Genomic DNA, 24,027 nt, shown 5'->3' on the forward strand with positions numbered 1-24,027 from the left:
CCCTGTTTTTTCCCCATCCTAACTCCAATAGCATCTTTAATCCCAAGACACCCTCCTCTTTTGAAAGATAAATTTAGGGGCACCTGGGTAGCTCAGTCGGTTGAGCGTCCGACTTCGACTCAGGTCATGATCTCACAGTCCTTGGGTTTGAGCCCCATGTAAGGCGCTGTGCTGCCAGCTCAGGGCCTGGAGCCTGCTTCAGATTCTGTGTCTCCCTCTCTCTCTGCTCCTCCCCCATTCATGCTTTGTCTCTCTCTGTCTCTCAAAAATAAATAAAAGTTAAAAAAATTTTAAAAAAAGATAAATTTAATGTACTGAGGATCACAGATAACAAAATTTTGCATTTTAACCAGCCTTTTTCCTTGAACAACTTTTATGTCGTTTCTGATTTTTTTAAACCTTGCAACATTTCCCCAAAGACTACTTCTCACTAATTTCCTGGCTCTTAAAAAATTCCTTTTCTTTAAGTTTGGTGTCATAATAATACTTCTTACAGCCTCCAGGGAGGATACCGAACTTAATTATATTATGGCCACTGTAATTTAGTGGGTCAGCCACACTTACTTCCTTAACCAACTCATACGCTACTCAAGGCAAAACCAAGAGTAACCTCTCTTTATGCTTCAGCAACAAGCTGTTCCAAGAAGGCTGTTGTTTATAGTATTGAGAAACTGTTCCTCCAAGCCACATCCCAGTGTAATGTTCAGTTGGCAAAAAGAAGGTTGTATGTTGTTCAACATGGAAATCTGCCTCATTCGACCACCCAAGAGGGCAGCAAAAATAAGTCACCTAGTAAAGGTGGTCTTTTATACAAAGGTCAAACAGAACTTTACTGGAAACTTTGGGTGGACTGGAAAGTCCGGGCTGAATATAGTGAACTGCATAATTTAACATGAGCTCAAGTTTTACCATGTGAGTGAAGCTTATTGCAACGTTGATGCACACTCGATTATGTTTTTTCTTTAAGAAATAGTGATTAAAAAAAGAAAAAAATGAAACAAGATGGCTTGTGCAAGATACTGCTTCCTAATCCTGACACAAGCCTAGATCAGCCCCCTTCTTACTCCCGTTTTTTTCTCTTTTTCTCTTATTGGCAATGGTCTGGAGTGACAGCCACCTGCTTTTCCTGCTTTTCTTGAAGACTGAAAGGAGATGATAGCAGGTAAGAAGCAGAACAAAAGAAGGAGGCTTGGTCACTGTGCTGCTTCATCAGGCACAAGATACACTGAGTTAAAGTTAACTGACATTCTCTTGCTTTTTAAGACATATTTGCTGTTAGCCATTTTATTGCCATCATCAAGGTCATTTTGATTTTAAAAAAAAATTTTTAATGTTTTTTATTTATTTTTGAGAGCCAGAGAGAGACAACACGAGCAGGGAGGGTCAAAGAGAGAGGGAGACACAGAATCTGAAGCAGGCTCCAGGCTCTGAGCTTATCTGTCAGCACAGAGCCTGACGTGGGGCTCGAACCCATGAATAGTGAGATCATGATCTGAGCTGAAGCTGGACGCTTAACCTGCTGAGCCACCCAGGTGTTCCTCAAGGTCATTTTTGTATCTATTTTATGATAAAGAGTTAATGATAAGATGTGATATAGTTAAGGACATTTTGTCACTTGAAAATTGTAAATTCTTTTTAATGTTTATTTATTTTTGAGAGAGACAGAGTGTGAGCAGGAGGGGCAGAGAGGAGACACAGAATCCGAAGCAGGCTCTAGGCTCCCAGCTGTTAGCACAGAGCCCAATGCAGGGCTAGAACTCACGGGCCCCGAGATCATGACCTGAGCTGAAGTTGGACGCTTAACCCACTGAGCCACCCAGGCTCCCCATCACTTTAAAATTATAAAATGTAGGGTGACCATTTGTCCTAGTTTGCTTGGATGCATTTATGGCTTATGTTCTAGTAAAATCAAGAAACTTTTACTCTCAAAAGTATACCAGTTCAGAGGACAAATTAAATTGTCACCCTTATTTTAATACATATTTCATCTGCTGAGCATGGGCAAAGGAGGGTAATTCTACAAGTACACTTTTTAGACAAAAGTATCAGTTTTATAGAGTAAATGATGTAGAAGGCTGGAATATAGGAAGATGACATCAGTATGGTACCTGTTTCTAGCAGCTTATGGTCTACATGGAAAAATAATGGTAGTGTAAGGTGATTAGTCTTACAATAAAGGATGTAACTCAAAAAGATGTTCTCCTGTTATTTTGTGTGGAGCAGAAGGATGGAGTTACATATGGACAGTGTTGCATTGTTAATGGTAGAAAGCAGCAGTATGTCTTGGGGGTCAAGACAATGCAGTTGGGATTTGAGATATGTATAAAAGTCCCAGTGTGCCAATGACGGATGGAAATCCAACATAAGCCATTTAGAGTAGGAAGTTGCAGAATGCAATCAAAAGCACCTCTTTTTTCTTTTTACCAGTCCCATATATAGAACTCTCAAAAACAGTTCTTGTTAATGGTGTCCTAAAAAATCCAAAACTCTAAGAAATATGCATTATAAGAAAATTACGTTTCTTGATAGGACTAAAATGTGCCTTTAGACAAATATATTAACTTTTTAAAAATAGTCCTAATTTTTTAAAGATCATGTATAAGTGATAGTCTAGTGGTCTTCAAAGATTTAAAGCAACATAACTTCTCAGAGAGGACTGTACTGAGAATAACTAATTGATCATCTAAATTTGAGGTCAGCCAACTTTTTCTTACTGGTCCAAATAGTAAATATTTAAGGTTTTGTGGGTCATATATGCTCTCTGTGACAACTACTCAGTTCCACTGTTGTAGCATGAAAGGACCCACAGATAATATGTGAACAAATAGTGTGGCTGTGTTCCGATAAAACTTTATTTATAAAAATAGACAGTGGGCCAGATTTGGTCTGTAGTTTGCCAACCCCTAACCTAATTGATTACCACATAGTATGTCTTAAGTATATTTTACTCTAGCCTACAAGCTATATAATATCCGCATGTGTTGAGGTAGTTGGTGTAATCTGTTACATGCTTTAAATTCAATTATTTAACTATAATCTTAAATTTATTTTCTGAGGACCAACCATTGTAACAACAGCAACGCTTTGTTAATTCTTTAACATCATTAAAAGAAAAAATGATGTAATTAGCTCCAGTTTTTTAACAATAGGTCACCTTTTATATTCAGAAACTCATAAATACATCATAATTATTCTTTTGAACATGAATGTAAAAGCCCTTGATCTGACAATGGAGCTTAATTCTGGAAGTTACTACTTCTACTAAAGTTACGACTTTAGAATTGTGTGCCAGCTTACAAAACTAGAGATTTGTTTTCAGTGTCCAAACTCTCTCAGGTTTTACATTTCTTTCTATGTTTTCCTCTTTGAACCTACAGATTCTCAAACCTTCTTGCCATCAAAATCTGCATTTGAGAAAAGAGCTGATATTTGTTCTCACTAAACTAAAAAGACTGGTAAGGATAAGAGTCAGTTTTCTCAGGGACATTTGTATTTTAAGAGATCAAACTAATAAAAATTCTTCTGTTGATCTTTTAAAATATATTTCATCCATTCTCATCTTTGCAAATACAATTTTAATGTCAGTGTCATCCTTTAAAAAAATGATCTCATCTGCATTTTGTTTCATACATAGAGACTGTTTTCCTGAAAATAACTCTAGTCATCAACAGCATTAGTAACGCTGTTTCATGTCTCTCTTTTTTAAATAAACTCCATTTAATTGAAATATCAATGAAAAGTGAATGCAATTGTCTCTTTTGATATCTGAGGATGTTTTGAAAGAAATAAATCTAATTGAAGGGGAATAAGTTGGCAACAGTAGTGCCATGCAGACCTTCACTTTGTGTGCATGGAAAAACACTGTATTTTCTCTGGGGAAGAGCATCTGACAACCAACAGGTATTGTCTTCCTGACATGAATCCATTAGTCGTGCTGTCTAGACTTCAGGGCATGTTTTTTTCTGCTCTGCAAATCTGCTGTTTCCTACCCTGCTATCAGTTTCCAATTTCTCAGTAAGTGAGCCCATAGAGTGCCCTCTATATTTTCCATATTTCTGATCCACTCTTCACTGTCACTCAAAAACACGTAGATTCTGGGAACACTAATAGCCAAACATCAGACTTGTTAAATAATGAAGACTAATTTTACATATAATTCGATGTCAGTCTGACTCTGTGTGGCTAACCAACCTCAAACAAATTATTTTGTTTCTCTAGGCTCTCATTTCCTCAACTGGAGAATGAATGAGCTAGGTTATGTGATTCCAAACGTCTGTTCAACTTCTAAAAGTTTCATGATTTTATGACTAAAGCACACGGTGCTTAGTGACAGCTATTTTCTTTGAAGCTCAGAATTCATTTTTACTTAATTTTGCTTCCCCAGCTCTGTCCCTAAAAGTTGATGTTGAACTGACTGCCAGACACATGAGACGCTGAAGCTCGGTACTGTGTGATCTAGGAGGTTCACGATCTCTTCTAGGCATTTTTGTGATTCAAAAATCTTTGAAAACCAAAAACTTTCTTACAAGTTTAGTGCAAGCTTATCTGCCAGCAAAACTAGACCTGAACTCTTGTAAAGCGTTTTATGATCTTTTTTTAAATTTCACTCAGCTTGAATATCTGGATATTTTTCTGTACGTTATTACACGGTGCCATACCAGACCCCAGCTGGATTGTCAGGTAATATGTAGTATGTGAACCACCTTTAGGATAAATCTGAAAATCCCAGAATTCTGAAACTCATTTTGTTCCAAGGGTTTCATGTAAAGGATGGTGAGAGATGGCACACCTGATATATTTCTAATGATGACCTGAGTACTACAATGTTTCAGATTTGGCATTGAAGAATAAATGATGCTTGGTATTATTTTCATATTTTTCATTACACTTTCAAGTGCATTCTTTGAAAACTGATCATTTTCACCATATGTCTTTTAAGTTATTAGCTAATCAAATATTCAGTTAAGAAGAAGGCCCCGTTTCCAAAATGGATAAATGGAAATTTTACATATTTTAGTATTTTGCAGATCAATATTGGGAACAATCAGACAGCCTCATACCAAATAAATGAACAAGTAAATGGGGAGATACTTGAATCTGTTGAGAAAATAACCCTGGTACATAAATCCAAAAGTTCTCATTCCTCTCCATCTTTCTTTCTTTTTCTTTTTAGGTTTATTTATTTATTTTGAGAGAGAGAGCTGGCACACAAGAAGGAGAAGGGGAGTGTGAGGGGGAGAGAGAGAATAATCCCAAGCAGGCTCCACGCTGTCAGTAGAGAACCTTAGGCAGGGCTCAAACCCAGGAACCCTGAGATGGTGACCTGAGCTGAAATCAAGAGTTGGACGTTTAACCGACAGAGCCACCCAGGCACTCCATCCATTTTTCTCTCTAATACTACCAATCTTTATCTAAATGTTTACAGTTAATTCATTGTAATCTATCAAAATACAAAGAGAGCACTTCTAGAGTTTTCCGAATTTCTCAGGCTTAATCCGAAGGATGCAATCAACATTAGCTTGATGAATGAGTCCATCAGTGAATGAATGACACACCTAAAGCCCTCTTCCCCATATGGAGCTAACCCACTTTTGCAGATCTACAAGACATTCATTAAGCTCCTACAGAAACTCTTCAAAAAAATGATTTTTCCTGTCAGGTGAATTCCACAATTCTGTCATCTTTTTGATTAAACCAAAAGTAGCTTTATTACTATCTCCTAGTTAATAGTCCTCTTGGTTGGATCCCACCTAGACCTTCCAAGGGTGAAAGGCCAGTTTCAAAGAAAAATGCCTTCCCATCATATGACATAACAGTGGCAGAATGAACAGTCTGACAAGGGGTCAGGATAGTGAAATAGAGCAGAAGGGTCAAGTCATTTCAACTTCCTCTGTGAGCGCATTAACACAGCTTTTAGAAGGAACAAATATGACTGAGAACGGTAGAATATATGTTACAGAAAACAAATAAACCTTTTAAGTGAAGGCTTATGTGGGTTTAGGCCTATTTTTAGGCAAAGAGAACAAAGGGGAAATTCTGTCATATACTTATGTAATATTATTCGTATTTAAAACTCAGACATATAAGATATAAACTAGGTTTTTTTCCCATTAAAAACAAATTAACCTATTTTTTGAATGCTTATTACATTAATATGAAGAACATGTTTAAATGTGACAGGCTTTTAATGAGAAAACTAATGACTACTTTAAAGATCTTCTTAATTGTTAGAGATAAAAGTATACACCACCGTGGGTAGAGTCAGGATTTGCGCTTTTCAAACTCTCTTGCCTTTATTTAAGTGAAGAAACAAGAATACATTTTAATACGCATATTAAATACCTAGCAAAGGCACACTAACAGACTCATGTGAGTATTCAAAGCACAAAAAAGCACAATATTGCTCTTTAAGTAGTCTACTGCACATTAATCACCCGACTTTGACTGAAGACAAATGAAAACATGCCATACTTGTTTACCAAAGTTAATTAAATTGCACATAATGGAGCTCAACTTCAATGGAAAGAGAATGTGAATTTTATAGCCACAGGGTGCAAGATATTCCAAAACTACATGTTATGAAAATACAAAACCTTATCATTAAATGTTTCATATTCTCTAAGCATTTTGGAGACATTCCCTACATACATCTGATATTCTTGTAGATTTGGATGCACACTCTACAGTGACTCACCAATAAATATGATTAATATATAAAGTTGAAATTGAAGTTTTACAAAAGCCTTTCGAAATAAGAAGAGGCCTGTGGGATGTGTTAGATGTGTTTCATACAGATCCTCAGCTACCCTTTTTTGGAGCAGAGTCATATTTTGCAGCTTAGAAGTTACTAAGTCAGTCTCTTGGACCCTGCTGTTTTTGCTAATTCAGCAATGCTTCTGGATGCATATTTTACTGGTCCATCAAATCTAGGTATCTTCATTTACATGTATCAAAAATGAAAAGCAAGAAACTAGTATTAAGTGAACATTGACAAAGCACCACCTAGTTAGGTATATTACACCAATAGAAAGCGTTAGTTGGGTTGCTTTGTAACCATTGAATGTCCCTAAAATATGACACAGATGAAAGCTCAGTAATAAAAACATGGGGAGGAGGGCAAACAGAACTAAATATTAAAAGCTCGGCCTCTGATTCAGAGCAGGCTTAGTTGCCCCAAGAGCATGAATGTCTGCTGTTTAGATTGCCTAGAATCCATGGCCTCTTCCTCCAGTAAGAACACTTTGACTTTCCTCTGGGGCGCTACCCCTTACACTCTTGGGGTTCAGTGCTTTGGGCTACGCTGATCTCTGCCCCTAGCTCCAGAGAAGGGCACATGACCGGGCGTGGCCAGTCATAGCAGCACATGTTCTGAAATTCCAGAGTGGCATCAGTTATGAGACTTATGTTAGAACTCACAGGAAAAAGCAGCCTGCACTCTGAATTACGCTGGTGAGCCTAGGGCTCCTACAGTCTGTGCCACGGGAAGAAAGTCTGCCCAAGAATGAAGCTAATGCAAGAGAAACCCATGCCAAAGTAGGAGAAAGCAAAGCCAGGAGTTGTTTTGTTTTTGGAGTAAGCCCATTTGAACTGAGTTTCTGTTTTTCCTAGGATCTTCTCCCCTTGCATGCATTTTTCAATTCTTTCTTGATTCAGTTCTTAAGCTGCCTTACCCTCCGGACAAGGCAAAGCTCCCAAACCCCCTACAAGGGGAAGTAGAGCAGTCACAGCAGCCTGAAGAAGCCAACTGGTCACAGAGAAGTCAACCACATCAGTTGGGGCTGGCATGACGTCTTTGTTGTCTACCATAGAAAGAAACTCAGACTCTTTGGCTGAGTGTGTAAGACCCTTTACGGGTCCTGTCCCTTGCCTCATGTTACAGGTTTAGGTTTTTCTCAATCCCTACTGTGTCTCAGCATTGAAAGGCTCTTGTCTCTTTTCCAGCCACATCCTTTAAGAGTTGTTTCCTATGTATTAGGTAATTTATTGTTTTTCTCCCTCATTAGATTTGAGTTTCTCTTATTCATATTGCTTTTCTTGCCCACCATCCATTTCTTGTGGTCAGAGCACTCTGATTTTCCTATGGGGAACTATCTTCCACATACCAGGTTGTGGGTTTTGGGTTGGGTTCCAAAGATAAGTTCAATACCTAACGCATATTATGAATTGCTTCTTGGCCCAAGTTGAATGGTAATTGAATAGCAAGTCTCCAGACAATGACAGGGTAAGAGCAGACTGTACCGGTTAAAATCATCAAGATACCTTCAATAAAATTTTTGATGAACCAAAACAAAAACAAACACACAAATAAAAACCACCTGGCCATATCTCAGCAGGTGCAGACATGACAAGCAAATGCTTTTGGTAGGAAGTAAAATAAACAAACAGCCGAAGACAGTCTGAATATTAGTGTCTTAACACACACATACATTATTCTCACTCTTGTTCCCAAATTCAGTTCAAAACTGCGAGTTTGCCAATTTCTCAAGTAAAATCTTCTTAGGGCTATCAACAAGTTACATCTACATTCTGCTTTACTAATTAGTATGTTTCCAAAATCCAAAGATAAACAGTTGGGGGTGGGGTTCAGGGAAGAGGACATTCTGTGCTGGAATTTTTGGAAGCACATGCATGTGTACTCCTAATGTCAGTGTCACCATTTTAATATCGTCCCCATCATTTAAAGATTCCTCTCTGTCTGTTGACAATTCTTTTACCATGAAGTTTCTCTCCTGGGTGGCATTTAAGCTATATTTAAAACTTACATCTTGTTTATATATGCTCTTGAGCCAGAACCTTTGATTTACAGAAAGGAATTTGCTGATCTCTTTCCTTTCCCACTAAAAAATCACTAACGTTATAGTAATTACTTCTACGACTGTTATTGTTGATCTCCTCAAAGGGCTGAAATGCAAAGCTTAGACAGTTTAGCTTTGCTTGTGCTATAATTTGAAATAGAAATGACAAAGATCATAGAAACATTCTACATTTACTCTATGCACTTAAACTTATATACCTAAACACTGTCTGAATAAAAATTAGGTGTGTAATTTTGGGGACAAGCTTATCTTTAGCAATATTTTATCCAGCCATGCAAGGCTCTGGTGTATATATAGAAGCATGTATATATGTAAATATGTAAATACTACACATTTTTAAACCATATAATACACTTATAGATGATAAAACTGAGCAGTGAAATACTTTTTTTAAGGGAAGACTTAAAAATACTGGGCCATTACATGTCATCCAAAACTAATGGGAAAAGAAGAGAACTTAGACATTCACACACATAAAATATGAACACCTGGATTAACCAAGTTGTGCCTTGTTCATTAATGAACACTTCACTAATGATCACTTTGTATTTTATATCTTGTTTATTTTTAATGTTTGTTTAATTTTGAGACAGAGAGAGACAGAGTACAAACAAGGGAGGGGCAGAGATAGAGGGAGACACAGAATCTGAAACAGGCTCCAGGCTCTGACCTGTCAGGACAGAGCCTGATGCGAGGCTCGAACCCATGAACCTTGAGATCATGACCTGAGACGAAGTCAGACGCTTAACTGACTGAGTCACCCAGGCGCCCCTGTATTTTATATCTTGCAAAAAAAAAGCATTACTTCCCAATGTTTGCAGTCTAATATAGCCAAATAACGGTATATTCTTTTCCATCCAAAACTTAATCTAAATTCTTTTGTTTGATAATTCTAATGTACATTATTATCCTAAAAAGCACAATAAAAACTTTCTCATGATGGAGACAACAAAAAAGTTGACAAGACTTGCTTTCAATAACTAAATGTTTTGTGAAAAATTAAGTGAATTCTGATGCAATGTTGTCATTCATCTTTAATAGCTCCTATAAATTTTCAAGTGCCACAGTAAACTCAAATTAGCAAAACTACAGGATTAAATTTTCTACAGTGTTTTCCAAATGTCATCGAAGGCAGTCGTAATTTAACTATGAATCCATTTTGAACTCATTTATATTTCAACTCATTAAATGTTTGGTATTTAAAATTAAATTGTTAACGAATTACAGAAAGGGGAAAATTAAATTGTAGAAATAAAAAGCTTACTGGCATGCTTCATCTGGAAGTTTAACAACAAATGTGGGCTAATGCTATCTTATGGGCACAAGAAAGGTCTCACTTTTCATCCGATATCCAACAATGTGACTAAATGCCTCTCAGAAATTTAGAATTAGAAATGCAAAGGTTAGATAAAGTTAAAGGTCATCCCTACAGGCAAGAGGGGGCCAGCTCCCTACCAAGTTTCTAGCAGACCTGCTTCCCTAGGGCACATCATAAAAGTAATTTACTGACAACTCACCTTACCAGGGGTCATTGGGGGCCTCAAGTCTTCTGGAATTCACTTTTAAGAAGCATGATTAAGTGGGGACAACTATTGGCCCTAAAGTATTTATGCCGAGAACAAATGTCTGTCAGAATTAAATTCTTTGTGTGTGGTGGTTTCAGACTTAAAAAAAAAGATGTGTGGCCTGATGAAAAGCACATATATTCCATTCACCGAATTAAATCTTAGAATGAATACTGGTTAATTGATTTATTAGGTTAAAAAAAAGTACTCCAGAAGTCCGAATAGACAATGCAGCTTAATAAAGTGGAGAATGCATTTACCAAATTAGTTAAGTTATTTTCAATCTTTTCCAGTCCAGCTTTGTCTTATGCTGGAGGCAAAAAACGCATTCACATTATTTCAAAGAAAAATAAAAATGTCATTTAAACTGAGCCAAGAAAGTTGACTTACTTTAAGATTTTTGCAAGAAAATTGATTTCCTGATTAAAACAAATCTCCTGCTTTTCGTGTTTTTGATAGTGTTGACATGAAATATTTGGTTTAATATTAGGTTGGGACAGCTTTTCCACATTTAAAAAAATTACTGAAGGTTAAAAGTGTGCATTGGACAAAATTAAAGCAGATTATCTGACACTGTGTGTGGGATACAGCTCTAGTCTCTCCAGTGCATGGAAACGGAGCTGGGACTTTCAATTGCACAGCACACATCTCAGTAATAACAGGGGATGAGGCATACAATTTCAAGGAACACCCACAATGAAAATTATTCTTTCCAAACAGAGAATTGTTTTGGAATAAGTTAGGTTAATTGGCACCATGGGACTTCTCTCAAAGAAACACAGAGCGCTGAAATCCTTACAAGTGCAAGTAAAATGATCAAGCATTACCCTCTTTCCCTTTTCAATTTCTCACATCTAGTCTATTCTATCCACAACTAAATTAACTTTTGTAGATTCATAGGCAGGTAGAAAAAGAGATCGGTTTTTGCCAGCTGAATTTATAGCCCCAAAGACTGGTTAGTTAAATGAGGTTCAGTTGCCAACCACAAAGAAGAAATTCACTGAGTATTATCTGGGAATATTCTACTTGAGAGTGAATTATGGGTACTTTATAAGTAAGGCCATTATTTTATCATTTAGATGGCTAGAAATTCCCTGCAACATTTACATATCCTTCTTATTAGAGGTCCACAGATTTGTATTCTGTCATTACTTTAATCCTCTCTGCTTCAAGACACCTGGATTTGGCCTTTTGTATGCTAAATACAAGTGTGATTATGCTTTACTTTTTTTAGTGTTTACTTATTTTCAGGAGGAGGGGAAGGGCACACAGAGAGGGAGACACAGAATCCAAAGCAGGCTCTGAGCTGTCAGCACAGACCCTGGCACGGGGCTTGAACTCATGAGCCGTGAGATCATGACCTGAGTTGAAGTTGGATGCTTAACCAACTGAGCCACCCAGGCGCCCTTAAGTGTAAGTATCCTTTAAAAAAATAATCATTTGACTCTTTTTTTCTACTTATTTCTACTTAAATTTGCATTTCCCAAGGAGGTATGTGTGTGCATGTATGCACACATAGTATTCAGCTGTGGTTACTATTTTCAGAAATTGTCATTTACAGCTGGCATAGAGTGAGCCCTCTTCTTTATATCATCACAAGTGATATTTTCCTATAATTTATGACCTTTCACCAGAACCCACTGAATGCCCCATGTTGTTAACATACTGAGTTTGAAATTGGCACTTTAAAACCATAGGAAAGAAGGTAATTCTGTAACCACCATCTGTAAACATGCTTACATTAAATAGGCTAAATTTCTAAATATTCCTCCAAGTATTGACCCACCAGAGGTTGGAACTGAAAGGAACTTAGCCATTACTGAACCTCTCATTTACAGGTGAAAAACTGAACTTGAGTGGTCAATGACTGGCCCATGAGACAAGGCACATTCACAGGAGAGCTGGTGCTAGAAGTCAGTATTCTATATATCTGCTCCTTCTCTTTTCCCTTCCTAGTCTACTCTCGACAAGGCTGCTCTTGATCTTGTCTAAACAGTTTAAGTCCGGTCATGTCACTCTTCTGTTCAAAATCCTCCAATGATACCCTATTTCTCTCGGAGTAAAAGCCAAAGACCCGAGAATGTGTGAAACCCTGCATTAAATGACACACACTTCCTGTCCCCACCGACACGCAGATGCCCAATTCTGTGACCTCATCTCCTAGAACTACTTTACGCTTTCTTTACTCAGCTTTGGAGTGGTCTCCTCCACAGCCCACTTCAAGGTCATACTCTATCTTCACCTTCAGACTTGAAGGTTTGAAAACTTACCAGCCGTTAACTCAATGCACTAAAAACACTGTCTGCCATTATTCTCTGAAACTTGAAGTCTCACTTCATACTGAGTTATAAGTTTTTAATAACTTTAATTGGAGCGATAATGACCATACAGAAAGGTGAGGGCACCTATTGGTCAGTGTGGTAAGGTGTCCAGGAAGCTCTGCATTGACAGACACTGATGGGGTTGCTGCATCAGGACAAAGAAATAAAAACAAAAACAAAAACAGAATAAGGCAAAGTTAGCCCACACTCCCTGAGCCTGGGCAAGCACGAAGCTTCTAGTGCCTGAGTCACACCAACTGCTTCTCTTTACCATAATTCCCTTAGAAACAGTTGGAGACTTGCACTGCTTTCTAGTTTACAGAATTTGGAGCTAGTCAGGACTTAAGGAATCATTTAGCCTAGTCCTCTGACTTCAAAGATGAGGACACAGAGATCCTAGAAGGTTAAGCAGACTGCTCTAAGTCACACAACCACTGGCAAAACTTGTACCTTTGTCTTGGCAGTAGAGGAATATTATGGCCACGCAGTGATTACTTCTCACACATGCCCAAGTGAGGTGGGATAGGACAGGAATGTAACACATTAGGGATCAAAGGTGTTGAAAATTGATGCCGTCGCCAAAGGTTTTACTTGGTAGTGCCTCTAATGATTATTTACAAGAGAAGAAGCTCATCTAATCAGTCATGTCCAAAAGTTTTGTTTTTGTTTGTTTTTCTGCAGAAATTTTCTTATGTATTGACATTTAATCAAAGCCCAAATCTTAAAATACACACACACACACACACTCATACACAAGCTTCTTGGTTCCTTGGACAAGGAAACATTCGTTGGAATTAAGAAGCTATACCAGCTATTGGGTAAATCTTTTTGGAGCGAGCTGCATTACTGGAAGTCACAAAATCCTAACTAAGATCAGCCCAGGTGATGTGCACTGAGACCTGGGTGTAAATACGTTATTAATGTCATGGGGTCAATCTGACCTTCCAAACCCCTGGAGATTTAAACAGAAGTTTTAATGTGATTAAAAGGAGGAAAAACCACAGCACACTGGATAGGAGAGAGAATGAGCTACATGGCTTTTTCAACCTTGGGTCACAGGCTTGAACCCAGTCTAAGGTATGACAGATGTTTGGTGACCTGTATGGGGAGGGAAGTCAGTTCAAGTTTTGTTTCACCTTCTTCTGAACAGGTGTGTTCACATTTATCCAACAAAGATGTTTGAACTGTGAGAGTCTCATCATCAATTCTTTCATAGAAAGCCAAAGATTTAATGGGAATTAAATTTGGTCAGCTCTTCATCCTTTTTAGAATAGTGCTTTCCTAATGTTTTGCTAACCTCAAGAATCTTCCATTGACATTATGTACCCTGTCTTTTCTTTGTTTTAGGAATTTTTAAACAGTTTCAAACTGTTGGCTAAGGATTCTTAGAACAGATGTGTTTTGCCTACCTAGAAATAGCCTGAGGACATATGTAATTTTATTTAAGTTTGCGATCCATTTGGATCAAAGGTGCTTTAGGATAAGAGGCTGGTTTAGAAACAGCTTATTAAAATTAAAAAATAAAGAATTTAGCTAATCTTAAAGAGAAAGATGGATTATTTGATATTTGGATATTTGAAAGGAATACTTTTTCTCAAGAATTTTGTAACAATATGTAAACTTAATATCCTTTATCATAATGTTTCATTATTATATTAGCTTCAGTATACTGGGTTCAGTTCACATCAGATTAAATAATTTCAATTGCTAGCAATGATGTTATTAATTAAATTAATTGATGTCCTCTTTTCCTACATATATGTATGTATGATAGAGTAATTAGCACATAGTTTATCTTCAATAAATATTTTTTATAGCATTTCTGTGACTTGAAATTTAGACCTGTGGAATTACAGATTATTTTATTTATTTTTAAACTTTATTTTTAAATTTTAAAAATTTAAATTTTTTTTTACTTTTTGGAGAGAGAGAGAGAGAGAGAAAGAGAGAGAACAATGGGAAGAGGGGCAGAGGGAAAGAGAGAATCTAAACAGATTCCACACTCAGTGCAGAGCCCAATGCAGGGCTCGATCCCACAACCCTGGGATCATGACCTAAGCCTAAATTAAGAGTTGGACATTCAACTGACTGAGCCACCCAGGTGCCCCTACACATTATTTTAAAATGATTGAATCAATGAACTTAAAATTAAATTCTATATGTCGTGCCCAGGTAGAATAAAATAGAAATTTACTGGCTAAAAGATTCAAATTATACCCCCCTTTTGATGGTAATTCCTGAGAGACACTGTGACAAAATGTGTTGTCACTTGATATCACAAAGTCATGCTGGGATAGGACATTAGATGATTTAGAAAAAGATTTTCTCAAGCTTTTCTCATTATAATACATTACAGAATGACCTTGATAAACAGCACTTTCTTTTTCTTTAAAAAATTTTTTAAAATGTTTATTTATTTTTGAGAGAGAGAGAGAGAGAGTAAGCATGTGATCAGGGAAGGGGCAGAGAGAGAGAGAGGGAGACACAGAATCTGAAGCAGGCTCCAGGCGCTAAGCTGTCAGCACAGAGCCTTACACGGAGCTCAAACTCATATACCCGCGAACAACCAACTGATCCACCCAGGCGCCCCAGGACTTTACTTTTCAAAGCATATTTTGATTGCAAAGTCGAAAGCTGATTTTTATCTAGGCAGTGATCCAGTTTTTAAAAGCACTTTATATGTGTCCTCAGTTCTGGCCACCTTGACATTATGATAGTTCAACATAATCAGACTTTATAGACTAAAAAATAAGTAACTAAATGTCAATTGATGAATACTACCAAGGATTAAACTATAATGTATTGTAGTGATTTATAACATACTTATTGTATATTACTATTACATAAATAAATCTATTTATATGTTTATTATATAAATACAAAAATTAAAGAAGTCTGTTAAAAGCAAAATGCTACATAAACAAAAGGGAGATAGATGAGGTCATTCCATTTTTATATTCCTGCACCTGATCCCTAGTACATTTCACTGATGTGTGTGTTTGCTTTTAATTTTGAAATTTTCCTTCAAAGTTCTCTCTTCCCTGACTTCAAGGTATGTTTTACTGATCTCTTTTCTTTTTTAATGATTATTTATTTATTTTGAGAGAGAAAGACTTAATAGGAAAGAGAGAGAGCCAGAGCAAGAGAGAGAGACAGAGAAAGAGAGAGGCAGAGAGAATCCTAAGCAGGCTCTACACTCAGTGTGGAGACTGACATGGGGCTTGGTCCCAGGACTGTGAGATCATGACCTGAGGCGAAATCAAGAGTCGGACACTGAACCAACAGAGCTGCCCAGGCGCCCCTGATCTGCTTTTCTAAAAGCAAACCAAACCAAACCAAAACTTTGTTGAGTAATATACTCTCTATATCATGACATTACATGTTCACTTTATAGCGACCTTGCCCAACTGCTTCCCTTCCAAATCCTGAGATTCTACATCTTGCTTTGAGTAATAGTTGCTAGTGGGCAAAAATATGTGCCTTCTAAGTTTTCAGTCCCAGTATATTTCCTTTGCAAATCCTACAATTTATTAACTCTATGGCAGATTGACACAAACCATGTTCCAAAATAAACACAGAAAAAGACCTTCATTACTATAATATCCAGGTTGAGAAAAACTACTATGAAAGCAAGGAAATTCTGGTGAAAGGTTGCTGCTCTCCTCGTGGGTTGGCTGCTTTGTGCTTAACCATCCTTAGGCATGTGCCCTGAGGAAGTCTAGAACTGGGGAGTTTTGCATCATGAGGTAGGTAGCAATGCCTTATACACCTACTATCAAGAGGCGATGCTGTAAATATGAAGATACGGTCTTTCTGTAGTAACGTACGTAAATAAAAATACAGTCTCGGTTTATCTTTTTGAATTAGAGAAAACTCACACACATACATCGGTACAACTTTGTTTCCATGGGATTGCCACGCGATTTTGGTGAAAATGCTAACACTATCACAGAATTTCCATAAATTATTATTCAATCCCAAATGAAGGGGTCTGCTAAATACCAGGGAGTATAGTTACTTCAGTGGCCCCTGGAGCTTGTGAGTCATTTTGGGGACTGGTCATGTTTTCCCTCCTTCCCCTCCTTTTCATGTTAGTAAGATAAGAGCTAATACTTACAAAGTATTTCAGATTCATGTGAGATTGTGCATATAAAGTGTTAAGTGCAACCTTTTATTATCTCTGCACTAGAGATGAAAAAACCAAGACTAGAGAGATTTGCCTAAGGTCAAACAATCAGCACATGGTGTGGACTCAGTGACTGGAACCCAAGTTCGTATGCTTGACGCTAGATCTAGGCTGTCCACCTCCTCACTGTCCTGCCAGCTGATTCGAGCACTACTGAGTGCCTGTCACCAATCTCTGTTTCTGGAATGCACTTCCCAGTCCTTCCATCCTTGCTGCCAGTTGACCAAAGGCACAGAGCAGGAGAGCGCTGGGGTTGAGAGTGAGGCATCAGATAGCGGCTGCCTGGAAAATCCAGCTCTGGTGCTGGCTAGCTGTGCTCTCCTGGGCAGTTTACCTAACTTCTGGGCCTCAGACTCTTCATCTGTGCAATGGGTATTAATACGTACCTCACAGTTATGTCAGGATTACAGAGGTAATCTATGTCATGACTTAGCAAAGCAAGTGCTTAGAAAATGTGGCTATGATCAGTTAGAATGCGGACTGCAGTGCACTTGTTAACGCAGCTGGCTTGAGGACTGTAGTTTTCAGAAAGAAATGCTATTGTATGTCTCTAAAAGGGAGTGCAATGTTCCTTTCTACCATTGACGGATAGTTTGGGGATGCCTGCTTCTTCCTTTTCATTAGATAATGCAGCTCCTGGAAAGCAATGACAGGTGGTATCAACAATACCTCTTCTTTTTCTCTTTCTAGTTAGATATAGTGAGGAGGCGGCAGCCATGTTCACACAGATCTTTTTAAAAGTGGCAGAGACCTTCTCTGGGGTCCAGATTTCTTCGTTTTTCACTTGTTTTAATGATTACCACAGACTTATGAGATTTATAGGCTCTATTTCCTCTGCCCTTCAAGTCTTAGATAAATATAAAGACATTAATGTAAAAACTTTCTTCACCTCAGCTGTGACTTATGGGATCTAAAATGTAGGAGAAGGCGGGCCTTTGTCTGCTCAACTGAGGGACATTACATCTACCGCTTCAGTTTCTGCTTCAGTAAAAAACATGATACAGGATGGAAAATAATTTATAGATTACACTGGCTTACACTGGCATGCACCATATATATATTCACTTATATTTATTAAAATGTTTTATCAATAGTAATGCAAATGCCGAAATAAAGAAATAAGAACACCAGACATGAAAACTAACTTAACCAAACAAAAAATTACACTGAGATTATTTCACATTACCAAGGGGCTTTTTGCTTTACATAAAATAATTCCTCTGTGGACATTCGCAGTAGATTTGAGATAATATTAAACTTATAAAAAAATGAAAAACATTTTTCACAGAATACAGGGCATTTTGATGTAAAGTGTCAGTAACATTCAATAAAAAAAGAGTTGGGTTGAATACCAATCATTAATTACTACCTTGATGTAAAAAAATAACTGAGGACCCAAATTTTACTTGCAATCCACATTTTGCTCACATTTTAACTTAATGGTTTGAAACCAGAATGTTAAATGTCAAAAAAAGGAAGGAATTTAAAAGTTTTTGTTTGTAGGAGGACTACTTAGTTAACTTTCTAACCACTTTCAGAATGAATTTATCTCATGGTGATTTCCACCACGATAGCAATTCTCTTTTAATTCTCTTTTATTTGGTCAAATTCATTAAATATTAAATATCAAACACTTTTAAATTTTGTCATATGTGCAAAAACATTTTAGGATGGTGATTCTTATATTGTAATATTTACCAAATATATTTTGCTGCTTTCTTTCAAGGGAACACATGCTTCCTTCCATCCTAAAGTATGCTTGAAGGCAGACTTCTAATGATTTTCTGAGGAAGTATTTGACACGTGGTCCAATCACAGCCATATGCATACGTGTGCATGCTATGTTTCCACTAAAATTTTGAGAAGTAAATTGCTTCTCACTTCTGCTCTCACTTATTTCATTCGAGCAAAAACATACTAACATTCCACGGCTGCATCAAGATAGCAAGTTAAAGGCAGAGGAAAACATGAAAGGTTAGGTCTCGGACAAACTTCCGAGAAGCAAGACATCAGCCCTGATGGGTTGACGAGCACTTGGATTTCATTAAACTTTCGATGCTCATAATTATGCGTGTGATTTACAAGCATGTGAAATCAGAGGCTGCCCCACTGGGGCTTGCCCCGGCACACCCTGCGTCCTCCTCCACATGCTCCTGGAGCTCGCAGGCGCCCGGGCCACTGTCTCTCAAGAGTCCCACCTCAATGGGCTCAGTCACCCGAACAATCAGCAGCTTTCAGCCTTATGTCCTCTCCTCCCCTGGTAAAAGGGTTGCTTCGAAAAGCATCTTTTGAAATGAGGATCCAAGTAGATAGAGAGGGACAGGAGTCCAGTCACACTTGTTCCAGTGATAGACAAGTCTTTCGGCTTTGTCTGCTGCATGCTGCAAGCCAAAAGGGCTGTGGTGGGTGTGAGCCCCTCCATCTTCTGGCCGCTCATGAGAACCGAGTGGCAGAGAAAGCTGTGTGTTCGTTTCCTGGAGGGGCCACCCTGTAGGTAACAGGGGCAGGCTTGTCCTTACTGCACACACACAAAGCTAAGGCTGACTTTCAGATCCTTGGTAGTCAGGAGAAGTTTGGTAAAATGACACTAGACTAACTTTTGGTGTCATTTTTACAAGGGCTTACAGATATAAAAGCAAATTACATATTTTAGGAAAAGGAATGATAATGTTTTGCCAATCAGTTGAATTCCAGGGTCCAAAAGGAAGAAAAAACAGGAAAAATTTTAATGGGCAAGGCAATTGTTCAAGCAGAATTACTGAGATTTTCAATGCCATTTTTCAAAACTTCTAGAATCTTACATGGCACAAAAATTAACTGCTCTCTTCACTCAAAGTGGACAAGTAATATGACAGGCCAATTAAGTGACAAGAAGTTACATGGCAAATGACAACCAGCATTCAACCATTTGTTCCCAGTGGTCATTTCAGTAATAGCACTTGGCCATAATCTGGGCAGAGAAAATGTGTCTCATTCAATGTATAACTGACCCAGGGGTTTGGTTCAGTCTAGATCAGTGGCTTTCAAATTGGCTACACATTGAAATTGCTTGGGAAAGCTTTAAAAACATACCCATGCCTAGGTCCCAATCCTAGACAGTGTGGATTAATTTGGGCAACAGAAATTTTGAAAACTCTCTAAGGCAATTATGCTGGGCAGCGATTCTTGAGAAGCACAGGTTTGCCATTCCCAAAGCCTTCAGGGAGATGAAGCTGGTTCTGACACTTGCCAGGTCTGATTCAGAATTCAGATAGAAGCCCAATTTAAAGATTTCACAGTACCAATATCTTTTTTTTAATGTTTATTTATATTTGAGATAGAGAGAGACAGAACACAAGGTGGGGAGGGGCAAAGAGACAGGGAGACACAGAATCGGAAGCAGGCTCCAGGCCCTGAGCTGTCAGCACAGAGCCCAATGTGGGGCTCAAACCTACGAAGAACCGCAAGATCATGACCCCCATAGAAGTCGGACACTAAGCCGACTGAACCACCCAGGGGCCCCTCACACTACCAGTATCTTAAAGAAATTTTTACCTGGGTAGATAGAGGGTATAATTTTTTAAACTTCTCCCTTTGGGATAAAACAACCACCACCACCAATGCATGTGCACACATATACACATATTCACATCCACAAGTAACAATTTTAAAGACTGCTCACCAGCTGAACACTTGGGTCATTCTTCAGTGTCAGTGTTAGTGGGTAGCGTCTACAGTGCACTATAATCAAAACTCGACCAAATCACTACATACTTTTAAAACATTTTTCTGGGAAGCCTGGGTAGCTCAGTCAGTTAAGCATCCAACTTCGGCTCAGGTCATGATCTTTCAGTGTGTGAGTTCGAGCCCCATGCTGGTCTCTGTGCTGAAAGCCCAGAGCCTGGAGCTTGCTTTGGATTCTGGGTCTCCCTCTCTCTCTGCCCCATCCCTGCTCGTGCTCTGTCTCTATTTCTCTCTCAAAAATAAATATACATTGAAACACAATTTTAAACATTTCTCTGACTCACTCTTCACTTGTCAATTTCACAAACCTTCTAGGATTTGAGCTGTTGTGAATAGAATCATCCTTTCCCAAATGAAATGATAGTTTTAATTCAGATGTCACAGAATTCATTCCATTAATCCAACTCCACAATTTACTTCCTATAGCAAAAATAAGTCATGTCTTTAGCTTGTGTTTTGCATTTTTGCATATAAATTTTGTTTGGTGAGACATAGACAACTATGCGTACTAAAACCTCCTGCAACATGTGCAGCACAATTTGGGTTTTTAAAAAAAAATAAGACAGCATCTTTTTAGCTTCACACAGGACCATTTAGGGAAGAGTTAACTAAGCTCCCTAGATGACTGGCTATGTTGATGGCAATTCTGTGAAGTAGCTTTAAGAATCAGAACTAGTGGGGCGCTCGGGTGGCTCAGTCGGTTGAGGTCTGACTTCAGCTCAGGTCATGATCTTGTCCTCTGTGAGTTCGAGCACCACACTGGGCTCTGTGCTGACAGGTCAGAGCCTGGAGCCTGCTTCAGACTCTGTGTCTCCCTCTCTCTCTGCCCCTCCCCCACTCACTCTCTGTCTCACTAAAAAATAAATAAACGTTAAAAAATAGAAGAAAGGAATCAGAATTGGTAAAAAGGTTTGAGGAAATCAACCAAGTGCAGTTCCTTGCCATGAAAAGATCAGTTCTTTACCAGGTGATAAAGATCCCTGTGGATTCTTAATTGACCATTAGCAGAAAAGGAATTCCAGATTCCCCTCTAGCAAGCTCTAGCTTTCAGAAACTCTTATAATTAGTAGTTCCTCTTTATGTTTGATTTAATATACTCAGACTGGTCATTAATTATACCATGGGGGGATCTTCACTGTGATTTGTCTTGTTTTCATTTCAAACATAAGAAGGTTGTGGTTGTTACACGTTATTAATTTCTGGGATCTGGGTATTACAATCAATACCTTAGTTAAAAAAGCTTTATGGCCTCTTCGAATTTTAAAACTCAAAGACCAGAGAAGTGATATACCTAGTAATTTATGAAAAATCTATTTGTGTTATCTCTGCAAAATGATTGTTGACACACAGAATACTGCCACAAACACACTAACTATTCACATATCAAGAAGCCTGAAAAAGCTATTGTGAAATCGTTTGAAAATGTTTTTACTTCAGAAGACTCTGAGGGGCACATCACAAAAACCAGTGGTGTGACCAGCTGATGAATGTGTTGGCATCTGCCCCATCATACCAACGACAGCCTCTTCTAATATTTCCAACTCATGACTTGTGATGGAAGTTTCATGGAGCCTAAGGTAAAGGAGAGATGTAACATCACTTACCCGAGGTAACAAGGCTGTGGTCTCGTCACTCGCTACACAGTACAAACTCAGATATCCACGTGATATACACACGTGATGTGTGTACACGTGATATACACACGTGATTCCCTATTGCCAAGCTCCAAGGGAATTCAAATATTGCACTTTAAGACATGTCATATTATGTATTCTACAAATGTAGAATAATGGATTTTGAAGTTTATATTTAAGCCCTGAAAGCCCTGGAACTATCATAAGAAAGAAGACACAAGGGCTTCTGCAGAATTTCCAGGGGCCTGCAGAACATAGATAGCACAGGACCATAGCACTGTCATAACCTGGCTCATACAATTTTATTTCATGATAAAAGGTCTCAAAGTCAGAGAAGATAAACTTTCATTCATTACCCCAGCAAATGGGCACAAACTGAAACAGAGGCGCCTGAAAGAACACTAAGAGGCAGTCATTCTTTAGGCAGTTAAAGCAGAAATAAGAATATCAGTTCTTTACTTCTTACAACGAAATCGAGTCCATTTCTTAGACCTACATTTACCATACACTACCTTTTTAATACCAATAGTTTTATTCAAGTAATATTTAAAAGGTATATGTTATTCTTTTTAAAAAATTGTTTATTTATTTTTGAGAGAGAGTGAGAGAGAGGACGCATATGTGAATGGGGGAGAGGCAGAGAAAGAGAAGGAGACAGAGGATCGGAAGTGGGTTCTGCACTGACAGCACAGAGCCTGATGTGGGGCTCGAACTCATAAACCATAAGACCATGACCTGAGCCAAAGTTGGATGCTTAACCAACAGGTGCCCCTGCTTGTTAGTTTTTCAAATACTTGAAAATATATTCTAAAGCCATCGGGAAGGAGTATTATAATTTATGTCCCTCACCTCAGTAATGCTCCATGAATGGAGATTAAGGAAGTCATTCATGAGCAGGCTAAATAATACATACAAGAATGATAAAGCACATTATTTACAACAATAAAAAGGAAATGTTGGAGTCACTCTAAATGTTTCATAATTAGCAAATGGAATACCCAGAGGAGATAAAAATTAAGTGTTTGAGAAAAGTTTTCAAATTTGGTAACATGCTCATGACATTGTTATGTCAAAAAAAGGTTAAAAAGATGTCTGTATGGTTTGATTTCAATTTTATTTTAAAGCTGCTTAGGAAAAAAGCTGGAAGGAAACATGTTTTTGTGTGTTTCCACACTTATTAATATCATATTACCTTTGTATTACCTTTGCAGTCAGGATAAGTTCATCTAATTTTAACATAAACGCTGAAAGTATATCAATATGTAAGTAGTAATATTCTTTAACTAATGAGGTTATAGGTGATGATTTTTAAAATGCATTCCCCAATTTTTTCTTTCATAGAGAGTAGGTTAAACGTTCACAGTGAGAAAAATACACTGCTGGTGAGTAATGTATTTGCTGCTATATCTTAATTCTTTGCTCTTTTAGGTGCCACTGGCAGTGAATTACCAGAACACATTTCAAAAAATATTTATTGAGGTCTTATGTGCAAAACACAAATGCTTCATTTTAGGAGACTTTTGACAATTTGCTGTGAATTCTAATGAAAACTTTTATTGGAAGAAAGTTGAAACTACTGAGTTAAAACAGATTTTCCAAGTGATCTGTGTGCTGGTGCTGAAGTACTTTTCCTTAAAGGACTGAAAGTACCATACTTCTCTCACGCAGGATGCCTTGGTGACACCGACAACACACGCCTCAAGTTGGGTGGTATCAACCATGTGGCAATCCCTGTATTCTAATGGAATCGTTCTAATTATTTTAAATGGTTCGGTAATGAAC

At 37.9% G+C, this 24,027-nt stretch overlaps 1 protein-coding gene across 1 annotated transcript in view; it reads right to left on the minus strand.

Moving 5' to 3' along the window:
* Positions 1 to 24,027, minus strand: part of HHIP (hedgehog interacting protein) — a 91,838-nt gene that overhangs the window by 53,096 nt on the left and 14,715 nt on the right. The window lies entirely within an intron of this gene.

The sequence above is a fragment of the Suricata suricatta genome, chromosome 1, assembly GCF_006229205.1.
Source record: "Suricata suricatta isolate VVHF042 chromosome 1, meerkat_22Aug2017_6uvM2_HiC, whole genome shotgun sequence".
Taxonomy (NCBI): domain Eukaryota; kingdom Metazoa; phylum Chordata; class Mammalia; order Carnivora; family Herpestidae; genus Suricata; species Suricata suricatta.